The following is a 14040-nucleotide window of genomic DNA, read 5'->3' on the forward strand; positions in this document are numbered from 1 at the left end:
TGGACTCCCAGTAGGCTCCCAAAATTCAACCATCTAGACATTTTGGGCTCCCCTGAATCTAGTGCGAGAGAAACATGGTTGTCCAGATTATCCGTGATGTTATCTTCAACACGCATGCCAACACAAAAAACCACCCCGCAATGCACCCTTCCCATTTCCTGTCGAAATCTGCCCTTCACGCTCGGTTTCCCTATGTAGCAAGGCATTTCTCGCTGGAGTCCTCTTCTTTAAAACCGAATAATGCCCACCTCACCTTCGCTATGGTGCCCTCTCTCCTTCACACCGTGCTTCCTCATGGACCGCCGAGAAGTCCCCTACCAACCACTCAACTCTTTGCCTTGATCCCCTCCCGTAGTAGTGCTAACGTGTTACGCCTCGTCGGCTCGCCCTACCATAGCCGCCTCCTTTGTTGGCTCAATGCCCCCTCCCCCCTCGTCTTCTCCAACACCGTCGTTCTTTGACAAATTGCCAAATCATGTGGTGTTACAACTTACAAGTGGCATCGAAATTGTGCCATATAAGTTACATGTATTTAGAGAACATTTAAAAAAAGAGAAATGTGAAGCTGTGGATTCTAGTTGATAGCTATACCCAAAAGATGGCTAACTGTTGGTATTCTAACAAAGTGGTGGCCATGCATCCCTCTATCCACAGTCTGGCAACTGAGATAGGCCACATTTTAATCAAAACACACAGAACAAATTATGAATTTCTTGAAGTCTTGAACCAACCATTGAGCATTCATTCAACTTCATAACCATATACTACGTATATTTGTTTTACTAAAGCAATGACTAGAACACTACTTTGTTGCTTTTATATAATATATAATGCAATGAAAATGTTAACAAAAGATGCATGTTCCATGCATGATAAGTCACAAACTTTTAATCAGAACTCCCTCGAAGTGAATGTCGTTCAAGCGACCAACCCTGGGTTGATGACAGGTTGGCCGGCGACAAATACCTCAGGAAATAGTCCTTTTGGAATTTTAGGCTAGCCCTTGGCTTACCCTTTTTACTTACTCTCTTTCTCAGCTGTAATAGGAAATACATTTTACATCCAGACACCAGCACAATTTTGTCAGAAGAAAGCTCTAACCATAGAAATGTCTGAATGGAGAACTGCAGAGGAACATAGTTCCAGTCTCTTGGAGAAATCCTCTTGGCATCAAGCAACAAGGATGTTTGGAAAGGTGTAGTTCCAAGCATTAAGCAAGGTCCAAGACTTTTCCATCATTTTCTAACCATGGAGTTCAAAAGTCAAGCAACAGAAAAAGAACCGGTAGGCAGCCAAAGAAAATCCCTGGTTAGAAGGTTCACCTTTTCATTTCAGGCATGCACATCCAAAACGAATATATGTCCACCAACTCGTTAAAATTGCCAGTGAAGAGTTTGGGTGCCATAAACTCTGATTTGCCTGCATTTTTATAGAATGGTTGTTAGTACATAAATTCCTAAAAAGGCGATTTCTTGAAGCAAAGTAATTGTGTGTGTGTGTGTCTTATCCTTACGAGTATATCCACAGTAAACACAATAGGTATATTTTCAGACCTGTAGCTATTACAAAAACATAATGTCACACACTTTGCTTATTGATTCCAACTATCTGCATCCTCGTACGATCCAAAATTTAGGCTCGACAACTCAAATTTTAAGTACATCCGAATTAGAGAAGACAACACACAAAACCAGTGAAAAATCATATGTAGTTCTGAATGAGTAATCTTTCATGTCCACTACAACTCGTCAACTCCTAACCCACTGAATCATTTGGTCGAGCACATAGAGAGCAAAAACAAATTGCAGAGTGCAACTCAGTGAACAATGCAGACACGTGTTTATCTGAAAATGGGGGCCATAATCCATAATCCATAATCCATAACCCATAACGACCTAATATGAGAAGAAAACACCAAGGTTGAGCCTCCCATCTAGCATGTTTAGTGGTTCTAGATGTGCGTTGCTAAAATAATATTTTTTTTTGCAGAAAGTCTAACACAGTCAGAGAAAATGAATCAAGAAGGGCATGTAACAGCTCTGGTGCATCAATTTTATAGATGGAATGCTAAAATTATTTCACTCAGTTATTTGTTTTGTTCCCTCACAAAGAAGCGAGGGAACTTGAACATGTATTGATGTAGCATCTCAACCTCCAATTCTGAAGTTAAGATTGTAAAACAAAGAACCGTACTGTTTTGGGTCAACACAACAAAGATCATCGCCATCAACTATAAGCATAACCGTCCATTGCAATGGGAGTCAAAAAAATTGCCACAACAGTACCAGGTCCAATCCAACCATGAAGTCCCAAAAAAATAGGAAATAAAACAAGGAATCTGGAAAGTTATGGCCAATGACAGATTGAAATAACTCAAAAGAAAGTCCCCATCTTTCCAAATCAAACAGAGACTGGACCACTTAAAAAACAGAAAATTATTGTATTGTCACAACAAACCGGATAGAACAATCAAGCGATTGGAGCAAAGATTCACGTGAGGAAACATAGGAGAGTTCATCACCTATCTCGATGCATCTGCTTGAGGTTATCGTTGGTGCTCCATGCGAACTCCGGCTTTATTTACTAACCTACTGACTGAACTCCGGTTTGAGAAATTGTCGGTATTATCTGCGTAGTAAAATGCCACTACTATTTAAGGAACGAATTTCCCTTTCTTAGTTCGCCCATTGGCTCAGAAAAAGGAAGCTTAAAATATTTGATGTCTAGATCAACCGGGGAACAATATAAGCTTCAGTATAGACTGAAACAATAAAGCTTCTTTAAACCATGGACGTACGTTTTCATTATAAGCAATGCTCAACATGTAGTTTCTCATTTTCATTATTTAAACCTTGATGTACCAAGAATTACAATAATTCGCAAAGAACTTACAGGTAAGAACATAGCTAATCAATATAGGTACTACCGAGAGTTTATCAGTTCTGTTTTCTAAACGGTGTAGCAAATAGCTCTATCTCACAATTGCTCGTGTTCTACCCAAGGCTTTGAGATGATATGTTCAGATAAAAAATCCTAGTGCTGAGTACCAAATTCTTTGAGAACACATATAAGAGAAACTTAGATACCTGTGAACTCCAAATGCACGAAATGCCCGAACAACGAATCAATTCTTTAGAATCTGCAGAAGCAAGAGCACAAAAAATTGTATTATTAGGTTTAATTATGAGAGGAAGATGCAAGGAACCATCTGAATCAAATTTTATTTGTCATCAGTCCTAAGTCGAGCTTGATCTTGTTGTCTTGGCTGCTGCATTCTACGACCATTATCTCGAATTGGTGCAAACAGAACAGACTCTATTTAGAACAGAGAAGAAGAAATCAGAGATATATCATGGCAAGTGAAGACCTGAAGAACACAAACCACAAGCAAAGACATTGAGTATTCCAGGCGCGATCACTATGATGTCTTTGCGAAACGAAGACTATCTCAAAAAACCACCAGAGCAAATCATGGTTAAATCAAGATTATTTTGAAAAACCACCAAAGGAAATCAAACAACCCAGAAAGTACAACAAGACTCGGCATGCAATTGATAATCTCTCCTACTTAAATTCAGTCAAGTAGAAGCATGCTACCTAGCCCTTGAATCCCTCATATTTAAATTTGCATGCAAGGCATATGCAACAACAATATATCCACTGAATCACACTTCTGGGCTTCCTTCGCATTGTCTAGTAAGCTGGCATTGATAAGTCACAAGATTTACAAAAGCTGAGACTAAAAAAGTGCTTGACATAACTAACATATGTATATGTACTCCCTCCATTCCCAAATATAAGTCTTTTTTAGAGATTCCAATATAGACTACATTCGTAGCAAAATAAGTGAATCTACACTCTAAACTATGTCTACATACATTTGTATGTAGTTCATATTGAAATATCTAAAAAGACATACATTTAGGAATGGACAAGATTCAGGAGGGCCAAATTAGGTATAGAACATTAAATGCACAATTGGCTTTTCAGGATCAAAAGAACCTTCTATACAATATAATGCACCGTCAGTTCCTCGCTAACTGCTTGCAAATAGTATTCCTTAACACCTGGCATAAAACAGTACAATCACAGTACCATTGCTCTCTTTCCGACAGTTGGTATTCAAGGAGGAGCTAGTAATGTCGGTGGAGGAAGATCTAGTTGATAATAATTCAACATTCAATCGAAAATCAAACATACAGACTATTCACGCCATCCATATCTCAATTCAGATTAGATGTGTCTTACCTACACCCAATACTTATCAAAGAGGTAGATACTGCATCTGCAACTCACTTTACATATTACACAAGCCTTGGTTCAGATAGTCGTCTGCACCTTCTACCAATTTATTTGCTCGTGTTCGCTGCACTGTCCCTGCTCAAACAAAAATTATAGGTCAGTGCAAAGAGGGATAACATAGAGAGTTCAGAAAAAATATCTAATAGATGATACAAGCAAAAGCTTCAAGACCCATAGAAGCCTTTGTAATATGCATGGCATCAAGACAAGATTCTGCGTGCATAACCAAACTGACATCGTCTAGGAGAGGAGGACAAACATCTGGAAGTGCACTACCTTGTCTTCCTTAACCCATCTGGATGACAAATATGAACGAAAATTCATTTGTTGTGGCAATGAGGGTCATAAAGAATGGATACCGGGAAATCAGAGTTAAGGAGACCAAAATCTGTCCAAAGATCATAAGCCAGCTTACATCACAGGATGATATGGTTATCGACTCAACGGAGTTAGGGAGGGACAACAATTGCAGAAATAGTCCCATATATTCCTCGATTGCATCCTGATCGTATTTGCACGTGCATTCAGTCTTCATCTGAAAGCTAGCCAAAGGAACACATGAGCGTCAAAGAGCACCAAATGTACTTAGTAGGAGACCAAAGAACCAATAATGCAGAACATGTGCATGCATGGAGGAAGAGCATCCCGCTTGCTTGAGCTCAAGAAAATTGACACATGAGAAAATAAGTGTTTCTATTTCATAAGAACTAACTGAACAAAGAGAAACCACAGTTTAATAATATAGCACGTGATGTAAACATATAGAAGTACACTGTACACGTCTGTTCCTGTGATTGCATCAAAAAAGTGGTAAAACATAAAAGAAAACAGTACATGAGTTCGATTCTTACCACAAATAGGTCCTGAAGCCTTTGAATGAAATCGAGCACGGTAGGGGCAAGGAGACATCCAAGGAAATCTGCTTGTCGCCTACACATCGATGATTCTCAGTCAAACCAAATCAGGGCGATTGAGACCGGCACCACCATCGTCATGTGCATGACGACAGATCAGGTCGACAATCCTAGGTTAGAATATCCTAGGTTAGAGGGACCATGGAGCGGCCGTTGCCTTGGGAACGGAACGGGGGTAGGGATGGGCATAGTAGCGAGGAAGTGGGGAAGGGAAGGGAGCTCACCGCGCTCGGGATCTCGGGAGGCGGCAGCGGTAGGGGATAAAAAGTGCGTCAACGTCGCCGTAGTTGCCATTTGATAGCCATCGCCATCAGCGGCGAGCCAGCCCTAGCGCATCTTGGGATCGGTGCAGTGCGTCCGTGTTGCGCGCCTCCGGTGCTGAGGGGAAAGAGAGAGGTGTGCGGGCTGGGCTCCTGACTCCTAAGCTATCGCCTCTTTGGTTCAGGGAAAATAACCGTGACGGATGAAAATAAACCACGGGAAAAAGAGAAGGAGGAAAATCGGTGGGGGGTGGATCGAGCGAGGCCTGGAGGGGCCGACGAACGAATGAACGAACGACGTAGGAACTCGTCCTTTAGGAATAGAGATTAGGAGTAGAGATTGATTTGTACTAATCATATAAAATCAGTTTAGATTGATTGATTGACACGTCAGGGAAAGATCTATTTTGAATATAGGTTGATTGATTTTCTTCCTCTCCTCACCCAAACAATGAAGGGAAGCGTGCACTGTTTTGATAATAAATTGATAGATGGAAAGCATGGTGAGGGGTAGATTAGGAAAGCGTGGTTTTCTTTGTGTTGTTTTTCTCCCTGGTTTTATGTCTATCGGTTTTGTAGGGGAGATGAAAAAATCGGTGGGGTGGGATCGACTGGTGGAGGTATCGTTCGATGGGGTGGGGGGGGTGACGAAAAAAACCTCGTTCGATGGGGGTGTGGGGATGATGAAAAAAAACCAGTGAAAAAACCGCACAGACTATTCACCAACTGCTTCATTAGGAGTAGAGATGACAAAAAATCATGACAGAAAATGGGTTTTTCGTCATGGGCAGGCCGGAGACGCGGCTGCATGACATTCTTTGGGTCGTCCATGACGGAAAAAACCATGGTAGAAGCGAGGGCGAGGAAAATTTCGGCGAGTTCCCAATTACGGTGGGTGGTTGGGGGCCGAGCGATGCGCGTTTCTCTTGTACACGTATGCGCGTGTGTGCGAGGCATTGGCTCTAGCTAAACCCGAGCGAGGCGTTGGGCTCTAACTGAACCCGAGCGATTGCACTGCAGGCTACGCGTTACTGAATCCGAGCGATCGATCGATGGCTGTTAACTAAACCCGATCGAGCGATTCCTTCGCTACTGTTGCTAACTAAAGCCGATCGATGCTGCCTTTGGATGAACAGTGAGCGTTGCGGGGGGGGGGGGGGGGGGGGGTTAGATGAACAGTGAGCGGTGGGGGTGGATGAACAGGACCCCGTGGTGTTGCCTCTGGATGAACAGGACCCCGATTGATCGAGCCGGTTGGGGCTGGATGAACAGGACCCCGTGGAGGGCTGGATGAACAGGACGACCCCGTCAAGGGCTGGATGAATAGTAGATGGTGGAGGGATGGATGAATAGTAGCCCGTGGAGGGGTGGTTGAACAGGAGCCCATGGAGAGGGGTGGTTGAACAGTAGCCGGTGGAGTAGCACGCGGTGGAGGCTGGATGAACAGGAGCCTGTGGATGATTAGTTGCAGGTGGAGGCTGGAGGAGGTCGACGGTGGATGAACAGTAGCCTGTGGAGGCTGGAGGAGGTCGACGGTGGAGATGAATAGTATCCCGTGGAGTCCCGTTTTGCGTTACGCCACACCCCTCCCGATGAACAGGACCCCCATTTCGATCGTAGCGCTCCAACACAAGTTCGTTCCTCTGTTTTGCGGTACGCCACACCCCTCCCGATCAACAGGACTCCGTTTCGACCGTAGGAGGTCCAACACAAGTCCGTTTCCTCCGTTTTGCGGTACGCCAGACCCCTCCCGATGAACAGGATCCCGTTTCGAACGTGGCCGTCGAACACAAGTCCGTTTCCTCTGTTCTGCGGTAAGCCAGGCCTCATTTCCATCGCTTATTCCATCCAAGCCGGTTGGCTCCCACGCGTTTTGTTGCCTCCCGATGAACATGACGCATTCCGTTGCCTCCTGATGAACACGACGCATTCTGTTGCCTCCCGATGAACACGACGCATTATGTTGCCTCCCCATGAACACGACGACGATACAGTTTCTCCATTCCGACCCAGCCATGTACACGAGTCTTGGCCGTATGTATGAGCGAGTAGGCGTTCGAGACCCCGCCCGTATGTACGTACGTGGCTGTATTTTCTTTCTTGCACCCTGGCCATTATACGTATGTGTACATGCTACGTGCGCGCCTCTACTACGACACGTGCGCGCCTCTACATTGACCAGTATATACATACACGTTCGCGATAAGAATGACAACACTACGTACGCTTCGACCAGGTGGGTCCCGACTGTCAGGCACTTCCTTGCGCGCGAAGATGTAGCTGGTGGGTCCCAGCAGTCAGGAGGCGAATGGTTTTTTTTTGCTGGACGCACTTCCTTGCGTGCGAAGATGTAGCTGGTGGGTCCCAGCAGTCAGGAGGAAACATTTTTTTTCGTGAAATATGGTGGCCCGTCCGGTGGGTCCCTGCTGTCAGGTGGAGGAATAATTATTTTGTGCGTAATAAGGAGGCACTTCCTTGCGGCCGCCGTGGACCCAGCTGTCAGCCTCTCCACATACAGTACCGTTCCGATGGAAGTCGTTCCTTGACCACGTTGACCACACCATGCGGAGAGCACCAGGGCAGTGGACGACGGCGAGGCCTAGGAAGGGGACGACACGGAGCCGGGGAAGACATGACACCGGAAGCCCGTGCGGAGAGGAGTACGAGGGTTCACTTGTTCGGCTACAGTGTGAGGCTGCCGTCGCCGCAGGGTTTGGCCAGCGGTGGGAATAGTAGGGTCCGGCGAGGCCTCCGCGGCAGCCCAGCTGGCCACGGGAGGCAGGAGCATGCGGCACGACCAGCGCTGCTTTGGGCGGCTGGAGCACGAAGACCAGAGGTTGAAGAAGCACTACGGTCGTTGGATGGACATCGTACGGTCACTAGAGCTAGAATCGTTCTAAGTTGACAAAGCCCTCCGTCCCCGTCAACTTAGGAGGCCCACAAGTCAGCCTCCCACCAAGGTGAGTCCCAGCTAGCAGGGGGAGTAATCATATTTTTGTGCGTAATAAGGAGGCACTTTCGGTGGGTCCGAGCTGACAGTGGGGGGAACATTTTTTCGCAAAATCGGTGGCACGTCCAGTGGGTCCCAGCAGTCAGGGGGGAAATCATTATTTTGCACATAATAATGAGACATTTCTCTGTGTGAGCCCCTACTATCAGCCTCTTTCGATGGCTGTTGTTTGTTGACCATGTTGACCTCGCCGCGCCGAGAGTACAAAGGCGGTGGACGACGGCGAGGCCCAGGAAGAGAACCACCTAGAGCCGGTGGAGCCACCATAGTGGATGCCCACGATGAGGGGAGTACGAGCGCTGATTGGTCGGCTGCGGGGTGAGACTGGTGTTGCCGGAAAATAACAGGATGTGTGGGTGGTTAGAGCCTTAGCGGGATGGCCTGGCGGCAGCACAACCAGCCATGGGAGGAGGGAGCAGGAGCAGGAAGATCAGAGATTGAAGAAACACGGCGGCCGTTGGATGGACATCCAACAGTCACTGTTGTGTGTTGACTAAGTTGACAAAGCCTTGCGTACGCGTCAAAAAAATTTTAGGACAGCGTCATCGTCAACCTAGTAGGCCTAGAAGTCAACCTCCAAATATGTGGAAAACAACATACAACCCATTAGCCATTATTTTCAATAATTTACAACCCATTTGCTAATTCTTAAGGATATTTGAAGCCCATATTCTCTTTATTAGCATTACAGATCATATATTCTGGGCACTACTAAAAAATTCAACGAAATTTTGCATATTTTGGTGGGGTCCGAACTCTTTTAATCATGAAATTTCGAGTCACGTTAAAAATAATTTTCAAAAAATTATATCAAAATAAAATTCAAAAAACAATTCTCCGCAAAAAAATGAATGAAATTTAGAATCTTAACTAGCAAGATGCCCGTTCGTTGCACGGAACATGAAGATGCATTTGTATAAGCAGTTTATCTTGTGGGAGAAAAGATGATATTTTAATGTAATTGCCAGTTGGCGTTGTTTTTTTAAGAGTAGAGAGTAGAGAAATCCTGAAAAAAATGATATTTTAATGCAATTGCCGGTTGGCTTTGGTTTAAAAATTTACAGCCCATTTCTTACAACTTATATCCCATTTTCTGGGGAAGCCCATTTCTTACTACTTACATCCCTCCTCGTCTTGAAAGATTTGCAGCTCACCAGGGTTGAGAAAAGCAAGTAGGCCTTGGTTTTGGTATTCTCAAAAAAAAGAACTGGGCTAGCCATTTTCAGAAAGAAAAAATATATCAACTGGGCTCGTTTTGTGCTTAATAAAAGTGTAAGCATGGGCTAGACGGGCCACAGCCCCCGCAATGCGCAGTTGAGCTCCATCTTTGAAACTAAAAAACAACTGGGCGAGCTGCTGGGTCCCTGGTGTTATCCGCTTGTTGTGTAATTTTCTCGTTTATTGACTACATTGACAATGGCGTGGGACCTAGTTGTCAAACAATTAGGAGGAAGTATTTTTTTTGGCTTGTAATAATGAGGCACCTGCTTGCGAAATGCAATGACCCTGGTGGGTCCCTACTGTCAGCCTCTCCACGTACAGTCATCTCCTGATTCCTCTTGGTTGTTGACGATGTTGACAATGCCAGACGGCGGCGGGAACAGCGAGCAAACCAAGGCGGAGAACGACGGCGAGGCCTCGGACGGGAACGAATAGCAGCCATGGAAGATGCGGCAATGTAGTGGCAGGTGGAGGGGAGTACGAGGGCAACAACATGCAACTAAAGCATATAAATGGTACAAAAAGACTAAGGATTAATTGTTCATCAAATTTTTAGACAAAACTTAGATTGAACATGACAGTAACATCTAACCCGACCACTCTTTTTTGCAGTCACAAACAAATGGATCGGTCTGATCCATAAAATCAACATTCTGTGCAAAAAAATATATTTTCGGATGACTACAACTTGTTGTAAATAGAAGCCGAGCACGTTTAGAAGCCCATTTGTCCACCTGAAACTTCTTTTTTTGCTGTTCAACATGTCAGTCCGTGAGAAATCTCTTGCGGTAAAAATTAAGCCTCATGGACAATAGTAACCTCGCATTCTACAGGAAGAATGTGACAAAGCTTCTGTTTGCCTGGTTGGATGCATATCGTTCCATTGTTATTGTCCTTAAACGAATGTCATGAGAACTGAGAAAATCCTGGTTCTTATTACGCCACCGATTGGTTATATGTTTTTCTCCGTGTGGTTTTGCCTCAGTAGACATGAAGATTGAAAACAGTTAAGCTCTGAAAAAAGAGTATGTCGAAAGAACGACAGCTGAACAGTTAATTCTAGTACAATATATACGGGCTTTCAATGTGCATGAAATCATCACCTCTCTATATAAATTCTCCAGAGATCGAAAGCATCGCAGCAAGCCAATGATCATGTACAGATCAAAACTAATAATTATGATATATATGATCTTAACAGAATCCAGCAGCATTGATAGGCTATCAATGGACGAACTCTTCATTGAGCATATAACATAATATTAGTACCCAAAGTGTACTCCAAGATGATATAAAACTTATGCGCACAAATGAAAAATGCAACATATGATTACAAATGTGTAGATGATAATATACGGTACCTGAAAAAGTGAGGAGCCAAACACCAACTCCTTGTGATCATTAACGGGTCACGAATTAGACCCAAGGTCTCCAGTTTGGGCGCAGAGACGACAGTTATTTGTGAAGGTGTATAACAATTATCCAGGAGCAATCTTTGAAGTGAAGGGGCATCTTCGATGATGAGCTGATGTCCTTTAAAACAAATTCCAATGCTTTTAAGGTGAGGCGACTTTATTTGGAGACAACTGATACGTATTTCTATTCCCAAAACAATCAGCAAGCGCTCCATGGCAGAGCAACTGGAGTGGATGATGCTGTGCAGTGAGGCCTCCGACAGATAAACCACCACAAGCGAAAGTTTTTTTAGCAGTGGGAGTCGAAGCATTTGTACCAGACCGTCTGCTAGATGGCACCACGTGAAGGTGGCGGTGTGTAGAGAGGAGGAAAACCGTGAGATGGACAACGGTGGTGTGGGCACGAATTCTTGGTGTGTTCGTGGTATGAAACTTTTGTGGTAATGGTACAACTCAAACTGCTGGAGTTTTCTGAATTCAGGGGATGTCAGCCAAGCGTCCACTGTGCCGGGTATGGACAACACGTAGCGTGTCGAGATGCAGAGGCATTGAACCGGGCACTGCTGGTCAGAAGAAACGATGGCTCTGAGGAGATCAAATTTGGGAAGGACAGATATCTAACGACAGTCGAGATTGAGGGGCGCGGTGCGCCATAGAGGGCGCCACCGAGTTGAGAGGACTTGTGTGCGGCAGCAATCCTTGGTGGGGAGAAGCCAGATGATCTCCTCAAGGATGACGTCCGAGAGATTGCTGATGCGATCCACCGGAGATTCTGTCGGTTCCTCAGATCCGGGTGGGGGGGGGGGCTCGTCGCTTCTCGCCGCACTACCGGGTGCGGGATCTACAACCGGCATCGCCGCTGGCGGGAGCCTCATCTTCTTGGCGCTGGGGCCAACCAACTCCATTTTCCTTGTGGGCGTCGCGCCGAGCTCACGGGTTTGAGCAGAGTAGCCAGAGACAAGCCTAGTGGCAGTGCGAGTGGGGAACAAGGAGGGCTGGGGATTTTTGTAGCAGTTGAAGAAGAGGAGCAGGCGTTTTCTGTACGAGTGAGTGAAAGTGCGTTATATTGACTAGAGGAGGGGGTGAATAGGCGATTTTTATGAATTCTTCACTGAGGAATTTTCCGGTGAGGAAATTCCTTAGCGAAGAACTACTTGCAGCGGAATAAGTACTCAAAAGTAAGCATAACATAATACACACATGGTCATCATGATGAAATGAAGACAAACACAGAGTACAGAAAGCATAAACACAGGATAACACAAGATGAAGACAAACAGACTGAAGAAATTAAACTGAGGAAATTGAGAAAGTCTTCAAAGTCTTCAAACACAGATATGAACAAACACTCAACACAGTAATGAGGAAATGAATGAGTTGAGGAGGTAGAACCAGTAAGGTTGCTGAAGACAATGATTTGGTAAACCAGTTCCAACTGCTGTCTCAGTTGTACGTCTGGTTGGAGCGGCTGAGTATTTAAACTCGAGGACACACAGTCCCAGACACCCAGTCGCTGAGCACGCAGCTCAGGACATCAAGTCCTCACCGTATTCTCCTTGAACTAAGGTCACACAGACCTCGTCCAATCACTCGTGGTAAGTCTTCAGGTGACTTCAACACCTTCACAGACTTCGGTCACTCGGCGATCCACAATTCCTCTTGGATGCTCTAGACCATGACACCTAACCATCTGGAAGAAGCACAATCTTCAAAGGTAACAAGCGTCGGATCCACACAGGATCAATCTCTTAAGTGATGCTCAATCACTTTGGGTTTGTGGGTGTTTGGGTTTGGATTTTCCTCACTCGATGATTTTTGCTCAAAGTCCTCAGAGGATGGGTTGCTCTCAAATAACAAGTGTCAGTTTCTCTTGAAGCAGCCAACCAGCTAGTTGTTGTAGGGGGCGGCTATTTATAGCCTAGGGAGCAGCCCGACATGATAAGACATAAATGCCCTTCAATGATATGACCGTTATGTGGATAAGATATTTTGGGATAGCTGGCGCGTAGCACAGCAACGGTCAGAAATTTGACTCTCAAATTCCTCAGGGCTATCATGTTCCTCACTGTGTAGGCAATCCGCACTGGCGAATTCCTAACTCCTCAGCCAGAACAAATTCCTCAGCGACCAGAAGAACTTCGTCTCTGTCACTGAAGAAATTGACTGAACTGTATGAGATTTCCAATGGCTTCACTCGAAGGGATTGGTAGGTGTAGGATTTTGAGTTGAGCATCACATGGAAATTTTTCCTTAGTATTTCCTTGACCCCTTTAAACAGTACGGTGTTTCCTATGACTCAAGAAGGAGAAAAACAAAACTATAAAAACGAAAGTCTTCAAGCTTCATATTACTCGCATGTATATCAAGTCTTCACGGACGCACCAATTTCTTCAGTTTCAAAGTCCTCATGAAAGTCTTCAGGAATACCAAAATCTTCAGTCGAAGATATTCATTTCTAGGGGTCGACTTTCTCTGTAAATATCAAACTCCTCATAGACTTATAGACCTGTGTACACTCATAAACACATTAGTCCCTTAACCCTGTAAGTCTTCAATACACCAAAATCACTAAGGGGCACTAGATGCACTTGCAATCTCCCCCTTTTTGGTGATTGATGACAATATAGGTTAAGTTTTCAACGGGGATAAACATATGAAGTGTAAGTACTGATATTGAGGAATTTGATTGTATGATATAGAAGAACTCCCCCTGAAGATGTGCATAGTGAGGAATTTGCTTTTGAAGCAATGCACACTTGAAGAGTTGAATCATGGAGATCTCCCCCTATATCTTGTAATTCATACATGCATTTGACATATAATATGAAGAATTTGAAATGCATGATGAAATATGGTGCCTGAAGAGATTCAGCATGTGTGCAATAATATTAACGAGGAACAAGCATGCAGAATAACGC

The 14040-nt window shown here is 44.6% G+C and overlaps 1 long non-coding RNA gene across 10 annotated transcripts; it reads right to left on the reverse strand.

The window, feature by feature from the left end:
* Positions 1-866: 866 nt before the first annotated feature.
* Positions 867-5699, reverse strand: LOC123137438 (uncharacterized). Of its 10 annotated transcripts, none has more exons than XR_006468290.1 (6): positions 5441-5697; positions 5154-5326; positions 4718-4844; positions 3087-4597; positions 1323-1419; positions 867-1242 (listed from the first exon to the last, which is right to left on the reverse strand). It is a non-coding gene; the product is annotated as an uncharacterized lncRNA (long non-coding RNA). The 10 variants fall into 10 exon arrangements; XR_006468292.1 differs by having other exon boundaries at positions 3087-4377; positions 4538-4837; positions 5441-5695; XR_006468293.1 differs by having other exon boundaries at positions 4718-4837; positions 5441-5694.
* Between the last annotated feature and the right edge of the window lie 8341 nt (positions 5700-14040).

The sequence above is a fragment of the Triticum aestivum genome, chromosome 6B (assembly GCF_018294505.1).
Source record: "Triticum aestivum cultivar Chinese Spring chromosome 6B, IWGSC CS RefSeq v2.1, whole genome shotgun sequence".
In the NCBI taxonomy this organism is placed as follows: domain Eukaryota; kingdom Viridiplantae; phylum Streptophyta; class Magnoliopsida; order Poales; family Poaceae; genus Triticum; species Triticum aestivum.